Here is a 15,624-nt window from a genome sequence, read left to right as displayed (position 1 = left end):
TGGCGCCTTCAAAGTGTTCAAATGATAGACACCCACTTGACGCCGACGCACAGGGACGCCCACGCCCAGAGACGCCCACGCCCAGAGACGCCGACGCACAGAGAGGCCCACGCACAGAGACGCCCACGCACAGAGAGGCCCACGCACAGAGACGCCCACGCACAGAGACGCCGACGCACAGAGACGCCCACGCACCGGGACGCCCACGCACCGAGACGCCCACGCACAGAGAGGCCCACGCCCAGAGACGCCGACGCACAGGGACGCCCACGCCCAGAGACGCCCACGCCCAGAGACGCCGACGCACAGAGAGGCCCACGCACAGAGACGCCCACGCACAGAGAGGCCCACGCACAGAGACGCCCACGCACAGAGACGCCGACGCACAGAGACGCCCACGCACCGGGACGCCCACGCACCGAGACGCCCACGCACAGAGAGGCCCACGCCCAGAGACGCCGACGCACAGGGACGCCCACGCCCAGAGACGCCCACGCCCAGAGACGCCGACGCACAGAGAGGCCCACGCACAGAGACGCCCACGCACCGAGACGCCCACGCACCGAGACGCCCACGCACCGAGACGCCCACGCACAGAGAGGCCCACGCACAGAGACGCCCACGCACAGAGACGCCGACGCACAGAGACGCCCACGCACCGGGACGCCCACGCACCGAGAGGCCCACGCACAGAGACGCCCACGCCCAGAGAGGCTGTGGAAGGGACAGGCTCCGGGGACAGGGACTGAGGGACTGCGTCGGCTTCTTTGTTTTCCCTGCGACTTCCCTTCTCTCTTCCTGGGGCTCATTTCCCCAAACCACGAAGGTGTTCAGGATCCGGCTCCTCAGTGAGGAGAGAAGACCCTTGCATTGCACTCGTCTCCGCAGCTGAGCAGACTCCCCTCCCGCGGGCAGGCCCGTGTCACTCGTCGCTCAGAAAACAGTCAAGGTAGGGATGCCCACCAGGCCTCCCACCGAGGCGGTGCCCTCTGTCCTCCCTGCCCCGTGTCCCCTCTTCCCTCCACCTGCTCAGGACAATGGTTTTATTTTCTATCTTTGCTTCGTCCCCTTCCTCCCTGCTCACAGGAAACGGGTGAGGTGCCGCTGGCCTTGGGGGTCGCAGCGGAAGTGGACAGACTGGCCTGCGTTGTCCAGCGCTGCACGGGGCTCGAGCCCATGTGCTTCCAGAGCTGCCGAGAGCAGGGATGTTCGGATGGCGGAGAGCTGCTGAGGCCGCGGGGACGTATTTATAGAACCAGGCCCAGAGAGCAGCACGCTCGGAGCCCTGGAACCTTCCCTCGGTGCGAAGTTTCTAAACATAGAGACGTGTGGCATCTGGTCTGAGACAAGGTACGCTAATTCCCTTTAAATCCACTGAGAATTTTCTAACAAATGCTGACCAGTCTCAGCCCTACTTCCTCTCACCACCTACTGGGTCCTGCCGCTGGTCTCAGTGGTGTGCGGTGGTCCACCGGCAGGGAAACCCGGGAGCAGGCAGGTGAGCCACTTGCAGGTGACGCAGCATCTCTGTGACTGAGCCAGTCAAGGGGAGGAAAGGGGAAGGTGGCTCGCACTTGGCGTTCATGAACACCGTGACGAGTAGGTGATGTCTGTACTGTGGCGTCGCACCTCCACGAGGTAGGGGTCAGAGCGCCCATTTTACAGGTGGAGAAACGAAGGCTCAGGAACTTGCCTAACATTACTCGTAAGTGATGGAGTTACGATGCTAGGAAGGTGGAGGACGGTCGCTCCTGTCTCCAGATTTCAGACGTGCAGTTAACTCATTACCCCCAAAGCTAGTGGGCTTTCAGGCTGTGCTTGGTGACGGCTCCTTTCTCCCATCTTTGGCCCCGAAATGAGAACAATTTGTGCACACAGCTTCCTCTGTCCCAAGTGTGGGACTCCTCTCAGGTAGTTAGGAAATGCCTCACCCCTGCCTGTCCGTCACCCTGCACGAAATGAGGCCGTAAAGGAACGGTGGTGTGTGCTGACACCCTCTCTGTCTCGTGAGAAGGCACGTTGCTCCTTCAGCCCTGTGATATGTGTTCTCTCCTGTGTGAGATGAGGACGTTGGGGGTTGTTGAGGCTGAGTGACTTGCTCAGTGTCCCACAGATAGTGAGAGGCCTGGCTGAGACCCTCGCCTCTGGAGTGTCTGCCCCGGGTCAGTGCTATTGACTTCCTGCCCTGGCAGCCTGTGGGCGTGGTGGTGAGATCAGCGCTGAGTGCTCAGTCTGGTGTGATTTCACCGCTTCTCAATCGACTGCTCCACATCTGATGGCCTGGCCAGTGTGGTGGTAATAGGATTTGAAGGGTAAGGTGGCCCCGGCTCGGCCCAGCCCATTTGTCCCTCCCCCAGCACACGAAGCCTTCCAGCCTATTTTTTAAATATGGATTTCAGAGAGGAAGGGAGAGAGAGGTAGAAACATCAATGATGAGAGAGAATCATCGATCGGCTGCCTCCTGCACGCCCCCCACTCGGGATCGAGCATGTGCCCTTGACTGGAATCGAACCCGGGACCCTTTAGTCTGCAGGCCGACACTCTATCCACTGAGCCAAACTGTCTAGGTCAGTGATGGCGAACCTATGACACGCGTGTCAGAGGTGACATGCGAACTCATTTTTTTTGGTTGATTTTTCTTTGTTAAATGGCATTTAAATATATAAAATAAATATAAAAAATGTAAGTCTTTGTTTTACTATGATTGCAAATATCAAAAAATTTCTATATGTGACACAGCACCAGAGTTAAGTTAGGGTTTTTCAAAATGCTGACACACCGAGCTCAAAAGGTTCGCCATCACTGCTGTAGGTCCCAGCCTAGTGTTTGAACATGGAGCTGGGTGGCCAGGGTGCTGGGTGGGTGGCCTGCCCCTCTCTGACCTCTGGAGGCCGAACCACTGACTGGGCCCTTCTCCTGGGAAGTCAGAGCAGGAGGCCAGGGTGGCAGGACCAGCCATGAGAAGAGGAACAGTGTTGTCTGAGAAGGTTCCACTCTCTGACGACTTAAACTCCTCTCATCCTTAAGGACCTGTCTGAGGCCTCCCCTTCTGGGAAACCCATTTCTCTTTCCCTCTCCCTTCCAGAGCACGTGTTGTGTGCTCTACACACTCTGGAACTCCATTGGATGAGCTTCAGAGAACACAGTCCAACTCCTGGCCAACTGAGGAAATCCTTCTGGTCACCCCTACAGTGTTTTCTTCTGCTTGGCTGCTTACCTCTCAGGCCCGTTCCTTGATAAGTCAGCACTAGGCATTCAAACATTCCTCCTCTTTCTGACCAGAACTGTGCCTCTGTAACTGCCTGTCTGAGACCCACCCTCTGGACTTGGCCCATGGCAACCTCCAGATCTTTGAAGAGACCTCTCAGGGCCCCAACAAAACCAGGGGAACCTCAGCAAAACCCAGGAAATGTGTTTACTAGAGGCTGTGCCTTCAGAAGGCTATTTACAGTTCCATTGGGGTGTATCGGTTTGAGGTTTAAATGGCATCATTTTAGCAGCAACTCATAGAATATTCAGATCATCTCATTAGCATTGAAAACGATGACCAAGTCTCATTAAAAACAAAATCAACCTTAGAAATATACAAATTATCCAACTGTAGATTTTAAAACCCCTTTCTTGCTAACATTACATGTGCAGGGCTGGAAGCTTGATGTTAGAGGATGGGGCGTGCCATCCACCTCTCCCTCCCACTCAGGCTACCGTCTAAACCAGTGGTCGGCAAACTCATTAGTCAACAGAGCCAAATATCAACAGTACAACGATTGAAATTTCTTTTGAGAGCCAAATTTTTTAAACTTAAACTATATAGGTAGGTACATTGTTATTAACTTAATTAGGGTGCTCCTAAGCTGGCCTTTGCTAAAAATGTCCTCAATCTGATTGAGGTACATTCGCTGAAGTCAACCCCTTCCAACTCTCCCATCCACACTTGTCTTGTATACTTGTTTCGTCTCTCTCCTTTCCGAAAACTGACTTCTGCGCATGGGCCACGAGGTTTCAATCGCACTGTACGTGCGCACCCGCACGTGGTATTTTGTGGAAGAGCCACACTCAAGGGGCCAAAGAGCCGCATGTGGCTTGCGAGCGGCGGTTTGCCGACCACTGGTCTAAACAAAGACCCTGTGCAGGTCAGGCAGGACTGATGCATGTCAGGACTGGTAGGAGACATGCATCTTGGCTTTCCAGGGAGATGCTGGTATGAGAGAAACTGGACAGGAGGGAGTGGGAATGGGCAGAGGGGGTTGTGGAGGCTCGCTGCTGCTTCTGTGTGCAGCCTACAGTGAACCCTTAGCCACAGGCAGAGGAGTTACCATCCTGTGTAATGAATGGGGGACAGAGGCTCAGCAAGATTAAGGCACAGGATACAGCAGGTCCAAACCACACTCCTTCCACTGTGGCCCTTGCTTGCTCATTCCAGTTTTATCCAATGTGTGGAAATCTCAGGTCACTAGGTGGTCCCCAGGCCCAGACAACGCCTCTTGCCCCTCCCACCTTCACTCCACCCAGGGCCAGGCTGGAGAACCAGAGGCCCTTGGCAAGGGTGCTGAGCTGAGCTGGCCTGGTTCCCAGTGTGTGACCCCCTGGGATGCAGAGGGAGGAGCAAGGATTCAGTGCCTCACTTACCTGCTGCTCTGAGGCTAGAGACCTGCCCCCTCTCCCAGAGGCTCAGTGCCTGGTGCCTCTGGAGCTGGGAGAACATGTCCCTGTCCCTTCACCCTGCCTGGACTGGTGATCAAGGTGTCCTTTCAATTTAGCAAAGAAAGGGTGATGGCGGCCCCCATCTACTGGTCAGGGAGACGCTTTAAAGAAAGGTACTGGGTGTAGTGGCATCTTTCCTCTCATTAAGAATCGTGATAGCCTGACTGGCATGGCTCAGTAGTTGAGCATCCACCTATGAACCAGGAGGTCACAGTTCGATTCCTGGTCAGGGTACATGCCTGGGTTGTAGGCTCGATCCCCAGTAAGGGACAATGCAGGAGGTGGCCAATCAATGATTCTCTCCCATCATTAATGTTTCTATCTCTCCCTCTAGCTTCCTCTCTGAAAAAAAATGAAGTCATGGTAATTTTAGCAGCAGATTTTACTGGGGCCCCACTGTCACTCAGCAGAGTCTCTCAGCCTCGCCCTGACCTGGGGCTGGCTACCCCTGTGCCTGCCCGTGCGCTTGGCTTGTTCACTTGAGTCCAATCGTGCAGGAGAGTGGCTGGGGTGACCTGGAGTTGTGACCTGCTGTGCAGATTCAACTGGCAGCTCCATGGTCCTGCATGTGGGGTTTCTGTTGTCATTTCTGTCCTCAGATGTCACTCCCTGCCCACTTCTAGCTTTAAATAGATTCCCCCCTTAACCCTTGCAACAACTTTTATTCCCATTTTACAAATGAGGACACAGAGGCATAGAGTTTCAAGAAAGTACAGGGTCAGAATTCAAATCACAGCGTGTCAAATTTCAGGGCTAGAGACCCAAACACAGCCCTATTTAGCAGTTATAGTCCATGGCAACACGTGTTTGGTGAAGGAATAATGGGACACACGAATGAACCCGTGAGTGAGTTAGCAACAGGCACAGAAGCCATCCTCTAGGGCTGCTGTCTCCCTGAAGGGCGGTCACATGGGTGGGAGGTGATTGCAGAGTTGAGTTAGGAATGGAGAGTGGCCTGCTCTGGCTTGAGCATATTAAGAAAAGGCCCCGAATTTGTGAGAGGGAGATAGACCTTGAAGGTGGCGTTGCTTCAGGCACCTGCTCCATCCTGGGCTCTGGTGTATGAGCTTTCTGAGAGCAGGGCCTGTGTTGTGGTCTCACTTTTTCACCCGATTCCTGGGAAAAGTGGGTGTTAAATGGATGCCCACGCAATTCACTCATGAAATCTGAGTTCGTTCATTGTTCATGGGAGGCCAGGCCTCAGTTTCACAGTCTGCCTTTGGGGAGGCTCTAGCTGCCAGCACGCCCTGCCCCTCCCCCTCTACCCACCGCCCTCCTCCTCTTCCTCCTCCTCCTCCTCCTCTTCCTCCTCCTCTTCCTCCTCCTCTTCCTCTTCCTCCTCCTCTTCCTCCTCCTCTTCCTCCTCCTCTTCCTCTTCCTCCTCTTCCTCCTCTTCCTCCTCCTCCTCGCAGAGAAACAAGGTGGGTCCTGGCTCTGAGGGGAACTTCTGTCCACGTAAAATTCCGCTGTTAGACTCAAGTCTCTGAAAACCTTCCAGGGATGACATTCTGGAGTGGAGGGTGCAGCCAGGGTGGGGTTTGCCTCCCCCCTCCCCCCCTGGTTCCCTGGGACACCCAGAAAGCCACTGAGACCCTGTCCCGTGCCCCTGTCTCCAGCAGGTGACTGTTAGCACAGCTGGCAGAGTGAGCTGCTTTTTCTGCCCAGACAGCAGGCACTGGAAATTATTCAGGAATAACAAACAAGCCAGAAACATTTGCATACGGAATCACGCAGAACAATACTTGTTATTTAAACCATCTCTGGTTGGCAACTAGAAGCAAAAAGCAGCTGCGATAGATCTGCAATGCAAATCAGCCTGATTTGGAGCTGAGCCCCAGCTGGTTTGGGGGTGGGGGGCGCTTCTAGAGCCAGAGAGGGAAGGAGTGTCTTGTCTCCAACCCCCCAGGACCCCTCTCCTGTTCTCCCACATTTTCCCATTCTCTCCTTCCCTCCCTCCCTCAGCGATTAATGGAAACAATTTGTCTTGTAATGTGACTTTAGCTTATGAATTCTTTGTCTCACTCTAATCCTTTAAATTATCCGTATAATAAAATATGTATCCAGTGATTTCAAGTCATAATTTGATCTAGGGAAAGTTGGGGCCAGGGGGAGGTAGGTGAGCTGAAGGGAGCCTTCTCATAATTTGTACCTCTTCATTTGCAATCCATTTATCTATCTATCTATCTATCTATCTATCATCTATCTATCTTAATGATCTTCCTCTTGCCTCCTCTCCCCTCTGCCCAAAGCACTTCCTTCCTGTGCCTGGGCTCCGGCCTGAGCAGGGCATTGCAGGGAGGAGGCAGGTGAGGTGGCCTCCCTCTTAGCAGCAGCAGCAAGGGTTGCAGTTCAGGGAACTAGGCCTTGACTGCCTCCGTCTCTGAGATGTAAACCCCAGGTCTGCCATCATCTGCCCTTGAGCATTAAGGGGGTGACATTTCAGTTCACTGGCCTGGGTGGGTGGTGCCCCTCATCTGCATACCATCAAATGACAACTCCCTGCAAAACACCAGCCAGTCCTTCTAGGGCAGTGATGGCGAACCTGTGACACGCGTCAGTGGTGACACGCGAACTCATTTTTTTGGTTGATTTTTCTTTGTTAAATGGCATTTAAATATATAAAATAAATATCAAAAATATAAGTCTTTGTTTTACTATGGTTGCAAATATCAAAAAATTTCTATATGTGATACAGCACCAGAGTTAAGTTAGGGTTTTTTAAAATGCTGACACACCGAGCTCAAAAGGTTCGCCATCACTGTTCTAGGGAGTCTGCACAAACTTACCACCATTTCCCCCAAACCATTTAAGGGTAACCTTTCCTACTGTCCATCCTGAGACTGGTTCCTCTGGAGCTGCAAACCCCAGTGGGCCATGCACTCAGCCCACCTTCCCCAAAGCCTCCTCCCCCCCCGCCCCGCCAGTTCCCCATGGGAGTCCTGAAGGATCCTCCTCTTGGCCAGTGTATAATTGTGCATCTTGAAGCTTGCACACAGCCCTGAGCCTGTACGTGACACAGAATCTGCACACGGCACTGAATCTGCACATGGGACAGAGACTGCACACAGCACTGAATCTGCAGGAGACCCTGGGACTGTACACAGGTACTGAGACATCACAGGGTACTGACCAGGGGATCATCTGGATCATGGGCCTTCTGTTGTGCTTGCCTGGAGTGTGTGTATGTGTGTGTGGAGGGGGGCGTTTATAATTTCCACAACAGCACCATAGGATACTTGGTCCAGTCCTCATACCATTCTAGTTTGCATATTGTGTGCTATTCCCCAAAGGAGCCTTACCTGTGCTCCTAGGACAGGGCACACACCCTCGTCCACCATGCAGGCAGTACCTGGGTGAACACTGACCGCTTGGTGTGCCGGGCATCTTCCTCAATCTCCTCCAACGATTATTCTATCCCAACCAACACCGTCTTCACCTGACCCCACCTTTAATGTGTTGACTAAATGTCCAAAACTGTAGGGAATTTTTGTAAAAATTTGAGTCAAACAGAGGCTATACCTGGAAGCAAGATCTTAACAAACTGAGAAAACTGCTCCTAGAATAACAATTTTGCAGTTTCTTTTATGCATTTGAGATTCAGGAGAGAACACAAGGAAGATTCCATAAGGGTGGCTGAGGAAGCGAGGGGGCGTTTGGGTTACAGGGTACTCTCGGGGGGGGGGGGGGGGGTGATCACGCTCTAGAGAAGGGGTCTGAAAGGGGGCATTGCAAAGAGGCATTCATCCAGATGCGCAGAAACAATGGGCAGAGCTTGCTTTTGGCCAAGGTAACCTTTCAGTAAAGAAGTTGTAGGCCTGTGGCATGGCTGCCCACACTGATCTCCGAGTGAGGAATTTATGATCAGATCACTGAGGTTACTTTCCGTAGAGCCCCTTTATCATCCACAAATGTAAACCCGTGTGTCACAGGAAGACGACCCCCAGCTTCCTGCTCAGCGGAGCCCATGAATGAGATGCCAGGGAGGCCCAGGAGCCTGGCACTTGCTGGGGAAGAGCCGCTGAGGGAAGGAGGGAGCAGGGTGTGGCCTTCCAGGGGCAGTAGGGGTCTCTGAGCAGATGAGCAGCAGGGACTCTGTGGCCACGTAGGGAGGTGAGGCCAGGACTGGCAGTGAGGCCCTCACACTTTTATCCAGCGTGACTGTGTAGCTCATTTGGAGGCAAAACCTGCCCTGAGCTGAGGCTATTTATAATCTTTTATTTATTTCATTATGCGAGAATATTCATGGTTCTCCCTGAAGGTGGATTCATGTGCCTGGTGCAGAGAGCTGGCCTGGACCTGGCAGGGCTGTTGCACACCAGGGGGGTAAGCGGCGTCCTGTTGCCTCCCTAACATCTGAAAACCTTCTGAATTCTGGGGTTCAGGATAAGGCGCTGTGTATGAAGGGGTGGCATCAGACACAGGAGGGCAGGGACAGACAGGCAGAAGTTGGGATGGAGGTCTGGGTAGACCAAGGAATAGGAGCTTGGGTGGCATGTTGGGCACGAGGGAGGCTCAGTAGAATGACTGGAGAGTGGGTGCAGGAGCTCTTTTCTAGGAATGGTGATGAGTTTTGAGTTAGACATTTTCCTTTTGGAAATTTAATTTAGAAGGAAAGCCTGACTGTGTGGTCTTCCCTGGGAAAACGGGCTGAGGCCACAGCAGTAGAGGTGCCAGGGGGAGCTGCTGGGGTCCTGCATGTGGAAAGACCGATGGCTCAGGGTAGTGGGTTTGTGTCTGGGTGCCCAGGGCTGCTGCAGCCTCTCCTTGGCTTCTGGATGTGAGGGGCTGCCCCCTGTGTGGGGCTGCAAGGAAATCCTGTCAGTAGGGCAGGACGGCATAGCCCCAGGCCCTCTGCTAGGGACTCTGCACAGCTCTCTGGGGGTTGGGCCTGGGCTCAGTGGATCCCACCTTGAAAAATGGCTTCAGGCAGCATCCTTTCCAGAACCAGGATTGCATCCTTCCCAGGACCCCCCTCTCCATCCATCCCACCCCTCACTGTCTAGGCTGAGTTTTCTCACCCTGCAGTCCTAGGAAACCAGCGACAGTGCAGAGGCAGGGAAGCCAGGAATGATGGGAAGCCACATGGCATGGTTGTGATACCCCAGTGCTTGATCTGCTCACAGGAGACGGACACACAGTGCCTTGCTGTCTGAAGTAAAGGCTCCCCCCCCCCCCCCGAAAGAATAGTGGAATTGGGCAAACCTGAGAGTAATATTCAGTCCACCCTCCTCACTTTATTAGGAGAGAAACTGAGGCAGAGTGAGGGAAAGTGGTTCTGGGCCTGACTTCCAGGTTCCTTTTCCCTCATGAGTCCTGCACTCTGGCTCCTCACCAGCCCCGCCACCTTGCCTTCCTCCTCACTCCAGGCTCAAAAAACGTCCTCCATCCTGAGGACTCACACATTTTAAATATTTGGAGACTGTTGTCACTCTGGTTGCTGCTAGCCAGCAATCCAGCATGCATATTTAGAGACTTACCTGCTCCCTCTCCCCTCCTCCCACCCTGTGCTGCCCAGCTGAGCTCAGTTCTCCCACCCCGGGAGCCTGGGCATCTGGAGATGTGTGAGGTGGGAGGGGTGGTTTACAGGGAGCTGAACACGGGGAAGAGCTTCTTGCCCACTCAGAGCAGGACTGGAGTCTATGCCTTCCACCTTTCAGCCTGGACAGTGGCCCTGGGCACCCCAGTCAGTGAGGCCCCCTCACGTCAGTGAGGACGTTGGAGCAGTGCAGCCACTGGATCCAGGGCGATCCTGGGCCAGTTATTCACCACCTGAGCCTCAGTTTTCTGAGTGTCACCCTTTCTTTGCTAAATTGAAAGGACACCTTGATCACCAGTGGGGTGTCCTTTCTTTGCTAAATTGAAAGGACACCTTGATGACCAGTTTTCTCACCAGTCACCACCTTAAAGGGAGAGCAGGACTGGAACCTCCATGGTTACCTGATCTGTTACTGATGGCATCTTCTGACCCCTAAAGTAGGACAGGCCTGACAAGGCAACTTAGGTTGACAGTGGGGACATTATTTAAAAAATAATCGATGAAAAATCCAGAATGCTTAGTTGGGTTGTTCATTGGTGAAAATAGGTATTTAATTATAATTATTAACTAGTAAATGTAAATGCCACCTATTTGGCATGTTTTAGTTTAGTTTACATACTATATTTTCATTGACTTCCCATAAGTATTAAGGTAAGAGTTATTATTGTGGAGTTTCCCATTTTATAGATGAGAAAGCTGAGGTCAGAAAGGTTAAGTGAATTTACCAAGGTGATCTAGTGGGCAGAACCAAGACTCAATCACCCAGTCTTATCTTCTAGCCTAGTTAAGGCTTGCTCCATAGTACCCCATTCTAAAACCAGGAAGATAACTTGTGACCTTACCTACTAAATCCATTCCCTTGTAAAGATTTTATGCCTTCCAGAATTAGAATCAGATGGACAAATACACTGTACTATATTCATGCAATGGACACTACATATCAGTACAAATCAATAAGTTAGAGCTGTGATATTCAACCTTTTCATCTCATGGCACACATAAACTAATTGCTAACAGTCTGTGGCACACCTTGACGATCTGACAAAAAAAATAGGTATAATTTTGGTTGACTTACAAAAGTAATAATAGTAATTACCTACTCTTTTTATTTCAAAGTGACATTTTAAAAACCATGTGCCTATACTTGTATATAAGGATTTCTGGTACCAAGAATTAAACAATCAGACACAACCTTATTATGAGATGTGACCAATAAGATGCAACTCTATTATATGACCTGTATTTATGGTTCAAGACAGGGCATTCATATGGGATGGCTATTGTGTTGGCTGTTGTCATCTTTTTTTTTTTTTACAATCTAAGGGAAAAGAGGTCAGTGCTCCTGACTAGTCAGGTACTGCGGGTTTTAAAATCCTTGCGGCACACTAGTTGAAAATCGCTGAGCTAGAGCTATATATATCAACGTGGGATTGAGGGAACATATGTTGAGAGAGAAGTGAGTTGCAGAATAATATACATATATGATACCAGTATATGTTTAAAAGGATCAGAATCATGTTTTAAAAGTAATAGTGTGTGCTCACCACACAACTCAGCAATTGCAGTCTTAGCTACTCCCAGCAGCAGAACAAAAACTTAAGTTTACACAAAAGTGCTACACAAATGTTCAGAGCAGCTTTATTTGTAATAGCCCCAAACTGGAAACAACCCAGGTGTCCTCCAGTTAAATATACCCTGATGCATCCAGACCATTGAACACTAGTCAGCAATAACAAGGAACAATCGATAGATGCAACAAGCCGAATGCATTTCAAGGGTGTTCTATTTAGTGGGGTTGAGGATTAAAGCCACCCTTTAATGCTTATATGCCATGATTCCACCCACATAACTTGAAATGGCAAAACAATAGAAATGGAGAACAGATTAGTGGTTACCAGGGGCTGTGGCTGTGGCTGGGAAAGGGGTCCTTGTGATGGAACTATCTGCTCTGTGTCTGACATTGGTGTGGTCCCCCGAATCTTCATGAGGTAGACTTGCACAGAACTAAACACTCACACTCGTGCTCACGCACAGGAATGCTTGTAAACCTGGTGAAATCTGCGTAAGGCCAGTGGGTTGTCTCAGCATCACTCTTCTGGTTGTGATCATTGCATTACGGTTTTGCAACATGGAAGAAACTGGGTGAAGGGTATTCAGACTCTATTATTTCTTAAGTACTGTGTGTAAACCTGCAGGTATCTCAAGATAAAAACTTAAAAAAAAAATAAACCTAGAGAGATAGGAAAGATCCAGTTTAGCATGGTGGTAACAACTGGGGTGGGAAACAAGAAGAGAATGGTGTTGACTTATGCTGGTAGTTTTCAGCACATTCTATACTTCTTTCCTAAGTTGGGTGGTAGATACATGGCTGCTATGATCTTTGGTATTTGTTTGCCAAGTCTGAATTACTGGTATTCCATAGTTAAAGTAACAAAAATGACCCAAACCCTCTGTTTTGAGAAGGAGAACTAGAGCAGAGTAACAAGGATCAGTGGTGAGTGTGCTGCGTCTTGTGTCTGCGTCCAGCCTTTTTGAGTGAAAAGCTGCCGTCTTTGGCTACTTGGCATAGAGTTTGAAGAAGGCCTGGATCTCGGTGACATGACAATGGTGGCTCTGCACAGTCCATCCCTGTCGACCACGGCATTGTTCCAGCCACTGGAGGAAGGTCTTAAACAGGTGATGTTATTTTAAGCAGCATAAACCAGGGCCTGTGCTCTGTCTGGCCAGCATCCCAGAGGGCTCTTGCAGCTAAACTCGGTCTCCCCAGCTGAAGCTGGACAGTGGGCAGGGAGGATGAGAGGGGGAGAGGGGGAGGCCTGGAGGGCATGGACTGTGCCTGGCTGGGGATTGTTGGCAATCAGTGAGGACAGCTGAGCAAAAGCCCAGGGAAGCAATGGAGTGTTTCCCAGGAGCTCTGTGTTTTGTTTGGAAATTGCAAGGATTTGGTGTCTGTCAAGTGTCATTAGTGTTGGGGACCTGGGCTGGCCTTGAGAGCCAGGCTCTGTCCCTGCTCTGCAGGCTGACCTGATAAGTGACTGGGGGATTGTGACTCAACAACACTTACATCGAAATAGCAGCAGCCACTGTCTCCAGGATTTCTTGCTCCAGCTTTGCTGAGAATAAAATACTCACGATCCCCCAATGTCCTTTCTGTACCTGGTGGCCACTGTAGCCCAACCAGGTGCCCAAGTACCCAGGCCAGAGCCCAGGCCCAGGGCAGGCAGCATACTTTGTCTCTGAAGTCAGCCACTGGCTCTAAAATGGGAAGAGACTAAAGATTTAGGTCAGCCTTCAGAGAGGATGGAGAGGAAGCAGACTGCCCTTAGTTTGGCCACACTGCCTTTTTGGCTGGTTGTATCTCACAGGCTCTGCAACAATGGGGAGGTTTAAGGCTGGAGAAGAGCAGGTGAAAGAACAGAAGGGTCAGCTGAGGGTCAGAGTGCTGGAGTGGTTTGCATCTGTCCTGAGTGAAGGGGCTGGCCCTCAGCAGCCTCCCACGTGTGGTGTGTGGTGGTGTGGGAGGGACAACACAGCTCACATCCAGGAGGGCCATGCACCTGGTTCCTATGAGGACAGGGGAGAGGGGCTCACATCCAGGAGGGCCATGCACCAGGTGCCTATGGGGACGGGGCTCAAGGAGCTGGGTATTGTACACCCTGCATGATTGTATATGAGTGGGCTTGAGCACGTGCAAAAGCAGTCATCTCGAGCAAATGTCTGGAAAGTAGCTGATCTGCATTAGGTACCGTGGGAAAGTTTTCCAGATGGGATGAGACCTCGCAGCAGTTTTGCAGGTGAGACTTTTGCCTGCTGCATAGATGCTACAGGGAGATGCCAGTGTCTGCTTCCCACTGCAGAGCCCATGACTGTCATTCACCCATTACATCTGACCAGTGGTAAGGTGGTGGAAGACAGGAAGGGCAAGCTTTCACCACCTGTCACCTGCAGCTTAGGAAGGTCAGGGCTCCTTATAGATCTGCTACCCACAGGCAGCCTTCCTCTTTGTCCTGGACTATTGTAAAAGCTGGCAAGAAACTGGCCAGAGTGCCCTCACATCAGAGGATCCCTGTACCTGTTAGAGGTTCCATGCACGGGATGGAGGGGGTGGCAGGACAGGGGGGATGAGGGAAGGGCCGGGTGGGGGGGGAGTGGGAGAGGTAATGGGGGGAGGAGACTCCAAGAAGCAAATAGGGGTTTTCTTCTGCAGAGCAGGTCCCTGGGCTGCTGCTTGCTCTCACACTTGTCTTCTGGATAATGGTACCCCAAGTGTTGACTTCCGGGCACTATTTGGAAAGCTGGACGTGATTGGGAACAGGCCATAGACTCGCAGCACGCACGCGTTATGCACTGTTGGCGATTCCCAGTGGGCTCACCCACTCCCTCCTTAGACCTCCAGGGTCTATTCTCCAGCCCAGATGGCTCCCTCCCTGGTTCTCAAGGAACCCAGGTCCTTTCTACCTGCCCTTTGGACAATCCTGTATTTCCGAAAGTCCCCAGCCTTCTCAGGTTCCAGCAATAACTCCTCAGCACCTTTCTCCCCACAAGCTAACACCATCCTCACACTTCCTCTCTCCTGTTAGCTGCTTTCACACTTCAGGCTGGTGGGCTCCTCTTGTCCCACACCCACATCCTCTTAGCTTACAGAATCCTGGGATGTCTGTTTCCATCATTATGTTTCCTGTGGGCTAACTCCTCCATCATTCTGCACGTTGTTCCCACACCCATAGGACAGGGCTCTCAGTAACAGGTAGTTCTTTCAAAGAGGTAGAACACATTTGCATGCCTGTGAGCTGGGGAGGGACAGAGGAAGGGAGTAGGAAAGATTTCTACTTCACAGCATTGCTTGCCAAAGCGTTAAGTTATTTGACTCCAGATAACACGGTAATTAATAATGTAATAGGATGCAATCTATAGGCACTCATGCCTGAAGGCCTCCGGTCCCAAGGCCCTTGGTAAAAGGCAAAATTGAAAGCATCTATAATCTCAAAGAGGATGGCATGATCAGAGCTCACCGAGGCTGGAGGTACCTGGGGCTCCTGGGCTCCCCACTCAATGGGCATCAGCCCAGGCTCTCAGTTCCCAAGAGAGTCCCAGCCCCAATATATAGACTCAGGAGGTGGGAAGTCTGTCATAGGCACTTGACTGCCAACCTCCCCTCAGCAGGCTCACAGCCGACCTGAGAGCAGCCTTCCATTCGGTATTGCTCCTCTAGGATGTGGAGGCACAGGAACGTCAGAGGCATCTGCTGGCATCCCAGCCCGACCATTTAATCGTGGTTGACCTTGAATGCCTCTCTGCACTTCACAGGGTTGTTTGAGGGTGAATGAGAACAGCTGCAAAGCCCTGTTGAGCTTATAGAGTGCTCATTTGCATGCGTTATTTCC

Source organism: Myotis yumanensis, unplaced genomic scaffold, assembly GCF_028538775.1.
Source record: "Myotis yumanensis isolate MYYU_CA2020_CCGP unplaced genomic scaffold, mMyoYum1.0.hap1 SCAF_17, whole genome shotgun sequence".
NCBI classification, from domain to species: Eukaryota; Metazoa; Chordata; class Mammalia; order Chiroptera; family Vespertilionidae; genus Myotis; species Myotis yumanensis.
This window is presented reverse-complemented; position numbering follows the sequence as displayed.